General features: G+C 50.2%; 1 pseudogene; it reads right to left on the reverse strand.

The window, feature by feature from the left end:
- Nucleotides 1-5,187: 5,187 nt before the first annotated feature.
- On the reverse strand, nucleotides 5,188-12,080 carry LOC138444659 (UL16-binding protein 1-like; annotated as a pseudogene).
- Between the last annotated feature and the right edge of the window lie 1,545 nt (nucleotides 12,081-13,625).

Here is a 13,625-nt window from a genome sequence, read left to right on the forward strand (position 1 = left end):
TCCCCAGCCCTCCACCTCTGACCTCATGCCTGGGGATCTGGAGTGAGGCCGGGGGTCAGGGGCAGGCATGGGGTGAGTCTGGGTGCCCAGGTCCCTGGGGCCCGTGCTCCTCACATGGGCCCAACCTGGCCCATCTGTGGTGGCAGCCTCTGACTTCCTCCTGTTCTTCCAGTCCTTCCTCCCTGTGGTCTGAATCTACCAGGGGCTTCTGGGTTGCCTCCTCTGGGGGATTCAACCCAGGCTCCTGCCCCCAGCCCTTCATAAGGGCGTCTCTCCCCATGCATCTCACCTGTCCCCACCAAGCTCTTGCCCCACCCAACCCTGAGTCCTGCCCACCCTTGTAGGTCTCTTATCCTCCAACCAGCCTCCCAGAACACGTCCTTCCCACACAGAGACTCTAGTGAGTCCATTGAGAACCTTCTTGTCTCCTTTGCGCCTGCTGATTCACAGAGTTTGCTGCTCTCCATGGGCGGCAGCTGGGTGACCCCAAGGTAGAGCCTTGTGCCAGATGGATGAGTCAGGGCTTCTACCAGAGAAGCCTGTGTGTGGCAATGCAGTCACACAACTCATCAGGATCCCAGGGACCTGCAGGGATTGTCTTAGCTTGGGCTGGCATCACATGGAGGTGGGGCAGAGCTGAGAGATTGACTAGAGCCAAGCTTTGGCCTCTCCCTGTGTGTCTGTGGGTGTGTTGGTGGGGAGATGGTTTGCGGAGAGGCTCCTGTCTGGAACTCTGTTGGCTGTGAGCCCCAGCCAATGCTAGGCATGGTTTCCAAATGCTGGACAGAGCACCAGACACTTTGCAATCTGCTGACTCTGCTGGGACAGGAAGCAAGTAATTCTGTGCCCATGGTCTCTAAGAGTGGAGTCTCCATTTCCCACAGTCCTCCAGTGCTCCAGATCATAAACCCTCTTGGATTCTAAAACAGGAGTGAGGGAGGAGGGACATGGGGCTGGTTTTCCCAGCACTGTACCAGGGCTGGGGTGCTTGATGTAGGGCCAAAACCTCCTGCTCCTTAGGCAGAATGCTCCAGTTTGTGATGACCCCTCTATTGGAGAGTACCTGGCCAAAGGGTCCCAACTAGATCCCTTATTTTCTGCTCCTGCCCTTCTCAGCATGGTACTTTCTCCATGCTGGTTGTAGAAGGGATGTTCTCTGGTTACAGGTCATTTTCTTGGAAAGAGAGCTGTTTTGTATGTGGTTGTAGAGGTGGTGTGTCCATGGGAGAGTGGGGCTCAGGGCGTCCTTCTTGGCCATCTTGATTTTGACTTTGTGTGATCAATGATCTTTCATGTTAGTATTGTAATTGTTTTGAGGTGCCAGGAACCATGGGCACATTGCCATCCGATATGTGCGTGTGTCCTGACTGCTCCGTTGACCCGGCTGTCTCTGTCCTGAGACTCCTGAGTCCCTGAGACACAGCAATATCGAAATTAGGCCAATTAATAACATTATCTCTACATGTCCCATTGACAGGAAGAATCACGCCTCTCTCACTCTAAATCCAAAGATAGAAATGGTTAAGCTTTTGAAGAAGGCATGTTAAAGCCAAGATGGGACTGAAGTGAGGCCTCTTCCCCCTAACAGTCAAGTTGTGAATGCAAAGAAATGTTCTTAAAGGAAATCAAAGTGAACACACAAAGGAGAAGATAGCGAAACAGCCTTACAGCTGATATGGAGAATATTTCAGTGGACTGGAGGAAAGAGCACAACACTGCCTTAGGCCAAAGCCTATCCAGAGCAAGGCCCTAGCTAACTTCAAGTCTATGAAGGCTGAAGGAGGTGAGGAAGCTGCAGGAAAAAAGAGTTGAAAGCCGGTAGAGGTTGGTTCATGAGTTTTAAGGAAAGACGCCATCTTTGTAACACAAAGCGCAGAGTGGAAGAGAGAGGGTTGATGCTGAAGCTGCAGTAATTTATCCAGAAGATCTAATAAAATAATCTCTGAAGATGACTATCCTAAATTAGAGCTTTCCAGTGTAGAGAAAAGAGTGCTCTATTGAAGAAGATGCCCCCGAGGACTTGCATGTCTAAGAAGAACTGAGTGCCTGGCTTCAAAGATTCAAAGGATAGGCTGACTCTCTTGTTAGGGCCTAACGCAGCTGGTGACTTGAAGCCAAGCCTCACTTACCTTCTGAAAATCCTAGTGACTTTCAGAATTATGCTAAATCTGTTCTGCCTGTGCTCTGCAAACGGAACAACACAGTCGAGATGACAGCATCTCTGTTTACAACACTGATTACCAAAAATAGTAAATCCACTGTGGAGACCTAGAGCTCCCAAAAAAGGATTCCCTTCAAGACATCACTGCTCATTGAGAAAGCACCCAAGGGCCCTGATGGAGAAGTGCAATGAGATTCACGTTGTTTTCACACCTGGTAACACAGCATCCGTTCTGCAGCCCACGAATCAAGCAGTAGTCAGGATGTTCAAGTCGTGGCATTTAGGAAATAGTTTCTGTAAGGCTATAGCTGCCGCAAATAATGATTCCTCTGATGGATCTGGACAAAGTCAATTGAAAACTTTCTAAAGCGAATTGAGGATTATAAGTTCCACCCACAACATTCGTGATTCATGAATAGAGGTTGAAATTTCAACATTAATAGAAATTTAGAAGAAGTTGATTTTAACTTTCTTAGATGACTTTGAGGGATTCAAGAGTTCACTTTTGAAGAAGTAACTACAGATGTGGTGAAAATAGCAAGAGAGTTAGAATTAGAAGTGGAGCCTAATGTAAAGATGGGACTGATTGTTGCAATCTAATGATAAAATTGGAATAAATGAGAGTTGACTCTAATGGATGAGCAAACAAAGTGGTTTCTTGATATAAAATCTACTCCTGGTGAAGATTGTTGAAATGACAACAAAGGACTTAGAATCTTTTAAGTTTAGAATGAATTTAGTTGAAAAGGCAGGAGGAGGATTTGAGAGGATTACCTCCAATTTGGAAAGAAGTTCTACTATGGGTAAAACGCTGTCAAAGAGCATTGCTGCTCAGAGAATCCTTCTGTGAAAGGAAGAGTCAAATGATGTGGCAAATTTCAATGTTGTCTTATTTTCAGAAATTGCGCTACCCACCAAAACCCTCAGCAACCACTACCCTGATTAGTCAGTAGTGACAGACACTGAGACAGGACCCTCCACCAGCAAAAACATAGTGACTCACTGGAGACTCAGATGATGCTCAACATATTTTACTTTAGAAACAAAGTGTTGTGTATTAAGGTCTGAACATTGTTTATTTAGGCATAAATGTATTGCACACCTAACAGACTTCCATGTCAACACAATATTATGTGCAGTGGAAATGAAAAAATTTGTGTGATTCCCTTTATTGTGAAATTTACTTTATTGCCCTGGTCTGGAACCCAGCCCACAGTATCTTTGAGGTTGGCCTCTATCTACACGGCTTTTAGGCTATGTTTTCCAGCCTGGATCTAACACTCAGATGGCTGCATAGTAGGGTGAACACATGACCTACTGTTGGGATATGGTGAAATATACATTTAAAAATCCAGAGAAATTAAGGATCACTTCACAGCTGGACTGCATGTTACTTTAGGAATGATCCTTAAATTCTGTTTCCACAAGAAATAAAGCATTATCATTGGTTTTATTTATATAATGTGGAGGAATGGGGAAACACCATGACACCACCCTTATGGCAGAAAGTGAAGAGCAACTAAAAAGCCTCTTGATGAAAGTGAAAGAGGAGAGTGAAAAGGTTGGCTTACAGCTCAACATTCAGAAAACAAAGATCATGGCATCCGGTGCCATCACTTCATGGGAAATAGACAGGGAAATAGCGGAAACAGTGGCAGACTTTATTTCTTTGGGCTTCAAAATCACTGCAGATCGTGACTGCAGCCATGTAATTAAAAGAAACTTACTCCTTGGAAGAAAAGTTATGGCCAACCTAGATAGCATATTCAAAAGCAGAGACATTACTTTGCCAACAAAGTCCGTCTAGTCAAGGCTACGGTTTTTCCAGTGGTCATGTATGGATGTGAGAGTTGGACTGTGAAGAAGGCTGAGCGCCAAAGAATTGATGCTTTTGAACTGTGGTGTTGGAGAAGATTCCTGAGAGTCCCTTGGACTGCAAGGAGATCCAACCAGTCCATTCTGAAGGAGATCAGCCCTGGGATTTCTTTGGAACGAATGATGCTAAAGCTGAAACTCCAGTACTTTGGCCACCTCATGCGAAGAGTTGACTCATTGGCAAAGACTCTGATGCTGGGAGGGATTGGGGGCAGGAGAAGAAGGGGCCAACAGAGGATGAGATGGCTGGATGGCATCACTGACTCGATGGATGTGAGTCTGAGTGAACTCCGGGAGATGGTGATGGACAGGGAGGCCTGGCGTGCTGCAATTCATGGGGTCACAAATAGTCGGACATGACTGAGTGACTGAACTGAACTGATGACTTTTCTCCTGGATTAGAAAACAGGCATGAAGTACTTAACTTTTCTGCAATATAGAGATGTTGATTTGAGAATCACTATAAAGGCTTCCCAGGTGGTGCTTGTGGTAAAGAATCAGCCGGCCAACGAATGAGGTACAGGAGACACAGGCGATGTGAGTTTGATCCCTGGATCAGCAAGATGCCCTGGAGATGGAAATATCAACCACTCCAGTATTCTTGCTTGGGAAATCCCATGGACAGAGGAGCCTGGTGGCCTACAGTCCATGGGGTCGCAAAGAGTTGAACACGACAAAGCACCAATAGGGTAATAAATTATGAAGGGAACCTGTCAATGTAAAATTGTATCCCTTTGAAAATATAATGAAGTTGTTTCTCTGGATAAAGAAACAAAACCCTGAGTCCTGTAATAGCAGATGTATTTTTTCACCAATATCATCATTTTTAAGAATAAGGTCATGATGCAGGCAGAAGTCTAATTTTCCAAAAACCAGAAGATTGAAAGTGTTATGTTTGTGGTGATCTCTTGTTCAAGTAGTTGAAAGTATCAGTGCAGAGACTGCATCACTCAACACCAAGAGGAAGTGGGAAAGGAGATTTGAAAAAAGTAAAGATGTTGAGGAGGATGCTCATCAGATGCGACAAGAGACACGAGATGGTGCAGCCACCGTGTCGTCATAACTGACAGACAGACTTGGGGTTCCTAATGTCTGGTCTCTCAGCTCTAAGGTTAGTGCAGGAGAAGAGCAGCCAGGCAGAGACCGAGTCCTCAGGCCGACAGAGCCCCTGTTGGGGCTTCCTGGGAGCACCGTCTCCTGCAGAAAAGAAACAGGTGTTGGTCCAGGAGGCTGAGGAACTCCTGTCACTTTCCTGGGGCTGCCCCTCCCAGCCCCCGCAGCCCCACCCTCACTGAGGGGCTCCTATGTCCTCCACCCCCACCCCCACCCCAGGCCCAGCAGCTTCTTGTCACCTCCTCCTTCCTTCCTGCATCACAGAGTCACCCCAGGCCCTGACATCCCCTACTCAGGCTCAGGACTGGAGTCAGTGAGGAATCAATCTGCTCCTTTACTCAGGTCCGGATCCTCCCTGAATGGGGCCTATAGCACCAGGGAGCAGGTCCCCAGAGGAGGGGCCTTGCTTCCTGACAGCCTTGGGTGTCTGCAAGGAAACCTCCTTCCTTTGCACCCCTCTAGCCTCTGAGCAGCACACACAGCTCTCAAGACTAAGGTCCCTGCCCCCATCTCTTCCTGGTCCCCCCAACTGGGTGCCTGCACCCCAGCTGAGGCCCACCCATCCCCAGGCACCTCTGCGCAAGGCAGGGCCACTCAGTGATGGGGCTCTGTGTCCCCAGGAAGCTGGGGACATGCAGGCCACAGGTTGAAACACAGCTGCTGCTGGTCCAGGAGCACAGGCCTGGCCTCAGCCCTTCCCCCAGTCTCTCCTGTGGGGCTCCTGCTTTCCCTGCTTGACCCACACCATTTCCTGTGAGAATGGGCCTTTGGAGTTGGGTCTGCAAAGGCCTTCCCACCCCTTCCTCCTGGGATGGGAGCCCGGCCCCTCTCATCTTGGGCCCTGGGTGGGTCCCCTCCCCGCTGACACAGCACATTGAGCCCCCATGCTGCTCTCAGCCCCCGTGAGTCCTGCCCTTGCCCTGAGTGCCTGTGGATCTCAGACCACCTACCCAGGGCCCTGCCAGCCAGCAGGCTGTGCTCAGTCAGGGGACTTGGCTAAACCCTTTAAGCATCAATAGGCCCTTAGCCTAGTGAAGGTCCCTCCCTTTTCACAATGTCACCTGACAGTGGGGACCTCTCAGAACTCAGGGCTGAGCTTGTCAAGTTCTGCTCTCAGGTGATATGAGGTCTTATCCCCCTGCTCATTTCCAGGATGAGGAGGTTCAGTGAGCGGCAGGGGTTGGCTGGGATTCATCTTTCCCGTCCTCACACCAGGCCCTGTGCCCCTGCCTTCCCTCTGAATTCTGCCCTCAGTACCTCTTCTTGTAAAAGATCCAGGCTACGATGCTTATGACGATGCTTATGACGAAAATGGTGAGAAGGACGATCTCGGTTATGTGGTTGCTGGCTGGGGCCGTGGGCTGCACTGTAGAGGCTCCCGTGGTCAGTGATGCTGCAAGGAGAGTAAGAGTGAAGCCCTTGTCCAGACCGCAAACTCGGCAGATGCCTCCTCGCCCCCCTGACTCAGTACCCCTACTGTGCAGACAGCTTGTACCCATCACATGGAGGCCCCTGTGATAGATCTTCAGGCGAGACGGGGCAAAGGGAGGAGCTCAGTACTCACAGGGCTCTGACAGTTAATGGGGGAGCAAGGTTTCCAACACAGCCACTCAGTCCTGCTGTGACATCAGAGACGGTGACCTGAGGATGCAGTCCTTAGGAGCTACAGCAGAGGTGGTATTGACAGTTTTCCCGAAGTGGAATTGGTGACATTTAGAAGAAGATTCTGGAAAAAGGGTAGAGTGAGAAATAAATCCCAGAAATCAAAAAGATGTCTACAGGATTTGGATCAGCAAAAATCCATGTTCAGTCTTCCAAAGGCCTGAGCTGTGAGGAGAGACGTCAGGAGTGGAGAGGAAGGAGGATGACAGAGCGTCCTGGATCATTGCTCTCCCAGAACAACTCACTTTTTAAATTTATTTTTTTACATTCTTTTATTTTATTTGTATTCACGCCCAAAACATTGTTAATTGGGGAATAGCCATTTACAATGTTATGACAGTTTCAGGTGAACGGCGAAGGGATTCAGCCATACACATACATGTACCCCTTCTCCCCTAAACCCCTCTCCCATCCAGGCTGGCACATACCACTGAGGAGAGTTCCGTGTGCTATACCGTGGGAGCTTGTTGGTTATCCATTTACATATAGTGGTGTGTACATGACCTTCCCAGAGTCCCTAACTATCCCTTCCCCCGGGTAACCATAAGCTTGTTTTCAAAGTCTGTGAGTCTCTTTCTGTTTTGTAAGTTTTCTTGTACTGTTTCTTTTTAGATTTCACATATAAGGCATGTCATATGATATTTCTCCTTCTCTTTCTGACTTAGATCACTCAGCATGACACTCTCTAGGGCCATCTATTTCAGGAACAGCTCACTATGGATGGATCATTTTGCCAAAACACACAGACACACACACGTACACACACAGGGTGGGTCCATATCACCTTGAGTGGACAACCATTTCTTTATACTCATCTCACTTACCCGAGCTCTTCAATATTTTCTCCCAGTGCACCATAAACTCCCGAGGCCAGGCCCGACAGTCTCCATGGAGACCTTCTTGAAGAAGTCGGTCACAGCTCTGTCCTTTGCCCACTTCTCTTCAATCCGCCTCCCTCCAGAATGATCCACTGTCCAGTGCCCATCCTCTGAATCAAAGCGGAGGCACATTTCTCCACTGAAGCCAAACTGCCAGGATCCACTGATGCGTCCATCCTCTTCACACCAGCACGTCATCCTGCCCTGCAGGGTCAGAGGGTCTGACCCCACCAAGGAAATGAAAGAGCTCAGGCTCTGGACTTGACGAATTCTTTGCCTCACCATGTCCACCTCCCCTGGGCCCAGGTAATCTGGCCCGTTTCTCTCCTCCAAGGCCTGCTCCTTCCACTGGACTACTAGGGAAGGGACAATACACAATTGAATTTTTTACCCATAAGCAATGGATGCAGCTCCTTCAGTATTTTTACTTCCTAACTCACCCCTGGACTCGATGGACATGAGTTTGACTTGATGGACATGAGTTTGAGCAACCTCTGGGAGTTGGTGAAGGACAGGGAAGCCTGGCGTGCTTCAGTCCATGGGGTTGCAAAGAGTGGGACACGACTGAGCGATGGAACTGAACTGCATTGAACTCACCTCTGGCCATGGGTTTCTCGGTTATATTGTCAGGCAGTTGCCCTGTGAGGAAGTCCCCAATGTCTCTCAGTGTTTCTCTCTGTGTTTCCCAAGTGTTCATAGTTTTCACCTCCTCTCCCAATGGACTTGTGGATTGGATCATGGCGCCAGTACAGTCATAGGAGAGAAAAACATTCCCATCTACCTGCCCTTGAACCACACACCACAGCTCTCCAGGACTGGGCTGAGGATTGACGGTGAAGTTGTAGCAAAAGGAGCGAGCGTCTGTGAAGGAAAACGCAGGTGAGGGCAGGTTTTGGAGAAGACGACCCATTACCTTCTCCCCCCACTTATGTGAGAGCAGAGGAAAGCTGCAGGGCTGGGTTGGTAGAGTAGGAAGGCCCCCCCCTGCCCCCCAACACCACCTACAGGCTGACCAAGTGGAGAAACCACATAGCATTATCTCTACACTGCTCTTAAGGCCAACACAGAACCCAAAGCTCTAGAAAGGAGAATTCACAATTAGTGTCACAGGATTTAGCAAGGCCAGGGAGATGCTGCTGATCTACTACTTTGATGGGTCTTTGGATCCTGGAGAAGGCCTGGCCCACATGGCATGAAAGAGAAAATCCAGAACTTCCAAGGCAGGTGGTAGAGGAGGGGATTAAAGGCTCAGAAAAGTGACTGTGCCAGGGTAGGCATGGTTTGAAAGGGCAGGAAAGTGTGCAGTCCCCCAGGTTCTCTGGAGCCCGAGAGGAAAGAACAGATGAGAAGCATCTCCAACAGCTCCAGGGTGACTTTTCCTGAGGGTCAGGGACGGTGGTGGGATTGGTGTTCCTCTGCACTTCCAGCAGGAGTGAGGATGGAGAAGGCGGAAGAGCTGATGCCTGGGGGAGTGCCCTATGTCAGAAACAAAGCAGATGCAGCGGCCAAGGGGACCAGAGAGCCCCCCTGTAGCCAGGCCTCACTGCAGAGAGTACCACGCTGGCTCATAGTACAGGGTGATCCTAGAGGGAAACAGATGAGCAATAAGCCCAGTTAAAAACTACACGATTGAAAGGAAAAATTATATAAAAAAACAGAGACAAACACAAGACTGGATGTTCAGGAAGTTGAGTGCAGACATCCCAACAAAATGTCCAGGTCCTTTGTGCAGTATCCAGCACTGAGTCAGGTCTTATATTCAGAATCCATTCCTAGAGACAGAGATGCCAGGCATCAGCAAGGAGGGCCCTCTTATCACCACAGCAAGTGCAGAAGTCCTTCTGGCCTTGGAAGCCACACGGTCATTGACTGGGGTAAGTGCACACTTGGCAGAGAAGCCACCCCCACATTCATAATGACCTAGAGTGGGACTGTCATCATGTCCAGCAGTCTGAAACATCACCATGGCCTGCCTGTTATTACTGTGGTGCCTGAGATCTGTGTAAGGAATACACATCTGTCCCACGTCCTGCCCACAGGAGTGCCACCCATTCCCTGGTCCTCATAGTGCTCATTTCACTTTCATTGGAATATGAATGAAAAATCTTCACAGTTAGTAAATTACCATGTGGTTAAGGCTACCAGAGAAGCCATTTCCAAGTTCACACTTCTGACACTGACCTTCATCCCCCCATAGTACATGTAAGCAATATCATATTCTGGAGAAAATGACAGAGAGGAGTACCAACCTACAACCCTCCAGGGCTGCAGGAGTGTCGACCCTATCCTATCTCCATTTAATTCCCAGTGTGGCCATAAATTTCTATAATTGTACATATAACATATTCAGGCTCTGCAGACCATGATTTTCTGTTACAACTGCTGTCCTAGCACAAAAGCAGCCACAGATGAGTGGTGACTGATGACCTGCTTCTTGGGCAGATGATTCAGCAGAACCTGTGACATCAGAGGTATCTGTGGTCAGAAAGGTGCTATGTGCCGAATATGCCCTTTTACTTGGAGGTTCACAACACAGACTCTTTATGTCCTGAAGCAAGGCCGTGTGATTTGCAGTGGGGAATATGACACCATTTAAATGTGGCTCCTGGTATGGTCCTAGGGGCTAGTGGAGATGAGGCCTCTGGTCATGAAATGTCAACATTGTCTATCATGATCTGGGCTCATCAACCCGCAATCATTAGTTCAGATAGGCCAACCATCAGAGGATTAAAGTGATATTGTGGTTTGGCATAAGAAGGGCCAGAGGCAACAAATAAGGGAGAGCAGCAGGTGGCCTAGGCCTGACATCAGAATTGTTGTAGGACCACTATTCTCCAGGGCCTGCCCCCGTGGCTCAGCAGTAAGGAATCCGCTTGCAATGTCGGAGCTGGGGTAGATGTGGGATCTATCCTTGAATGAGAGAAGATCCCATGGAGGAGAGCATGGCAACCCACTCCAGTGTTCTTGCCTGGAGAATCTCTTGCACAGAGGACCCTCGTGGGCTATAGTCCATAGGATCATAAAGAGTTGGACATGACTGAAGGGGCTTAGCATGCACACACTATCCTCTGCTTATGCCTGAGGCTTCGTGCAGTGTCCCCTATATCTTCATGGACCATGGAAACCACTCTAGAGCAGAGGGGTTCAGGGGACATTAGCCCATATCTGCTGTACCCATACTCCTTTCACATTCACACCACCAAGAACCTACAAGGTAGGACAGAGCAAGTTTTTGGTTCACCAACAGGCAGCTAAGGCATCCCTTGCACTAGTCCCTAGGGGATAAGTCATCTGTTACTGTACTGTGACCCAGGGCAGTCACATGGTTCTTTTGTATTTTTTTCAGGTCGTCTTTGCCTGCTCTTGTAGCACAAAGGTGGAGATGTAGAATGCACACAGACACCAAATGGCCTGTCAAGACCAACAGATTTACTCTCTATCTTTTGAAGAAAAGGTTCTCCAACTCCTGTCTTAAATAATAGCTATTCTAGGCCACTGTCTCCATAGTCTCAGGGAATATGAATGTGGGACTGAAGGGTAGAAGTGGGGGTGCCCATCCTCACCCTCATGCCCTATGTCACACACTTTGGGAAACTCTTCTCCCATCTCTCCTGCTTTATGTCCTGGGGGCCAGGCTGGGAGGCTTCTGCTGGCATGAATTCTCAGGCAGGATAGCGTGCCAGTTGACAGAGGGCAGGTCTAGGATCCCTTTACAGATGGGAAGTGGTTGGAGGCCCTGAGGTTCTTGTGATGGGGAGGAATTCGGAAAAAATAGTGTTGTAACCAAGCAGGACTCTAAGGAGGCTTCCTAGGACAGACTCCACCCATCTCACCGCCCCTCCCTCCTGCACTAACTCCCCCACTCCCCGCCCAAGTGGCAGACCCCACCTAGACCCTTACCCATCTCCCGCCACCTTTCCTGCGGCCAACGCAACTGGTCAGACTCCACCCAGCCTTCCCCTGAACGCTCGTGGGTTCTGTCCCTCGGAAGCGGCCTCCACCTTTCCTGCACCAGCTTCAGTGACTCCGAATCCTGACGGGGGAGTCCGGGGGGCTGCAGCAGCATTTCCTGACGCCGACCTACCTCTCACGCCTCCCTGCCTTCCCTCCCTCCTGCAGGGATGTAGCGGGATGGCATCCAGCCGCGAGAGGAGGCGGGGAGCAGGAGCCCAGCGGGAAAGGAGCGCGCGGTGCGTTAAACAGGGAGGGGGCCCAGCCGCGTGTTCCCCGAACCGCCTCGGACACCCCAACCCTCTCGGGTCTTATGGCCCCATGTCCTCTCCTCGCAGGTTAATCCCCGAACTCACCGCCTCGCGCCGTGCAGAACCGGAGAGCCACGAGGAGCACCAGAGCCGCGAAACCAAGACGCGCTCTGGGGCCAGCCTTCCAGTCCATCACCAGCTGGAGACTGGTTGGATCGGACTTTGCGGGAGCTATTTATAGCCCGCCCAGCATTTCAGCCCATTCTCCGCCCCGGCCTCTTCCCCCCGTCACTGACGCCGGGCAGTAGCCGGCCCCTCGTGACTGACTCCTTTCTCCTCCCGCCCCTCCCCGTTTCTTTTCTCCTCCGAGTCCTTCTCGCCCCTCAACCTTCCGCCCCATTCTCACCTGCAGTCTTCCTGCGGTGGTGGTTTACTGGCTCAGTCGTGTCCTATTCTTGCGACCCCGAGGGCTGTAGCCCGCCGGGCTCCTCTGACCATGGGGACTCTCCAGGCGAGAGGATTTCAGTGGGTCGCCATGCCCTCCTCCTTGGGATTTTCCTGACCCTGGGATCGAAGTCGGATCTCCTACGTTGTAGGATGAGTCTTTACTGACTGAGCTTCGATGGAAGCTCTGCTTTTCTTAAAAGACTCAAGACTGCCCCCTGCACCCCCGCCAAAACACCACCCCAACCGGAAAACTCTGCGGATCTGCGGAAAGGGCCTGGAGAGAGCCCTTAACTGCAGTGTCATCAGCGATATATTTTCTAGTAGTTTCTGTCCCAGAGTAGTCCTAGACATTTTGTGGGCCAAAGTAACTGCTCATTAGAAAGGGTTTGAGGACTGAGGCCGGAACCCGATTTTCCAGGATCCCGGTGGAGACAGGGAGCCTGTGTTTTACCGAAGTAGCAAGAGCAATCAGGTGGAGTTTCATGTTGTTGGAAGTATGCTAGTTGTCAACACTCATTAAAATCACCTCCCATCTGGGGTCTAGACTGTGCCCAGGTGCCAGGAGCATGCACGGGTGGGGGTGGCCAGGCCTGTCTGAGAGCCCCATCTTCCCTCACCTGGCTGTCCTGACCAGGACTCTAATGCTGTCTTTCTGCCTTTCTCCTGCTTTCCCACTCACTTGCCTCTTTGCCAACCTCCTCCACTGGGGCTATGTGGTCTCCATGTTGCCTCTTGCCAGAGATTAAACCCAGGCCCCTGTCCCCCGGCCTATGCATGAGAGTCTTCCCCTGACACATCGGTCACCTGAACCCACCAAGTTGCTGCCTCACCCAAGCCTGAGTCCTATCCTCCTCCCAGCCCCCACGTGTCTCTTGTTCCCAAATTGTTACACACCTGGCTCTTGGCCTCCTTCTTCAATAGAAATCAAACTGAGGCCAGAGAATAGAAGTAAATCAAATTTCTTAATCAAAGGAAATTGAGGCAAGGGTTCATTGGGGCTTCTGCTGCAGCTGAGGGGAGAGAGGACAAATGACAGTTTCGTTGCTTGCTCACTCTCCGAGGTAGTGGGGCGAGCTGGTTCCTTCTATGGGGTGAGGGGAGGGGTGCTCCCAGGGGTCAGTCAGAGGGGTGGCTAGGTGACTGGCTGAACCCTTCGGTGTTGCTGTATGCTGGGGGCACGTGAGGCATCCTGCTTTTGCTCTGGGCTCTTCAAAAGTGGCAGTTGGGTTTTTCATCTCTTTGTATCTTTTTCCCAGAATAGCTTCAGCTACTTCACCTAAAAAACAG

This window comes from Ovis canadensis, chromosome 8 (genome assembly GCF_042477335.2).
Source record: "Ovis canadensis isolate MfBH-ARS-UI-01 breed Bighorn chromosome 8, ARS-UI_OviCan_v2, whole genome shotgun sequence".
Lineage (NCBI taxonomy): Eukaryota > Metazoa > Chordata > Mammalia > Artiodactyla > Bovidae > Ovis > Ovis canadensis.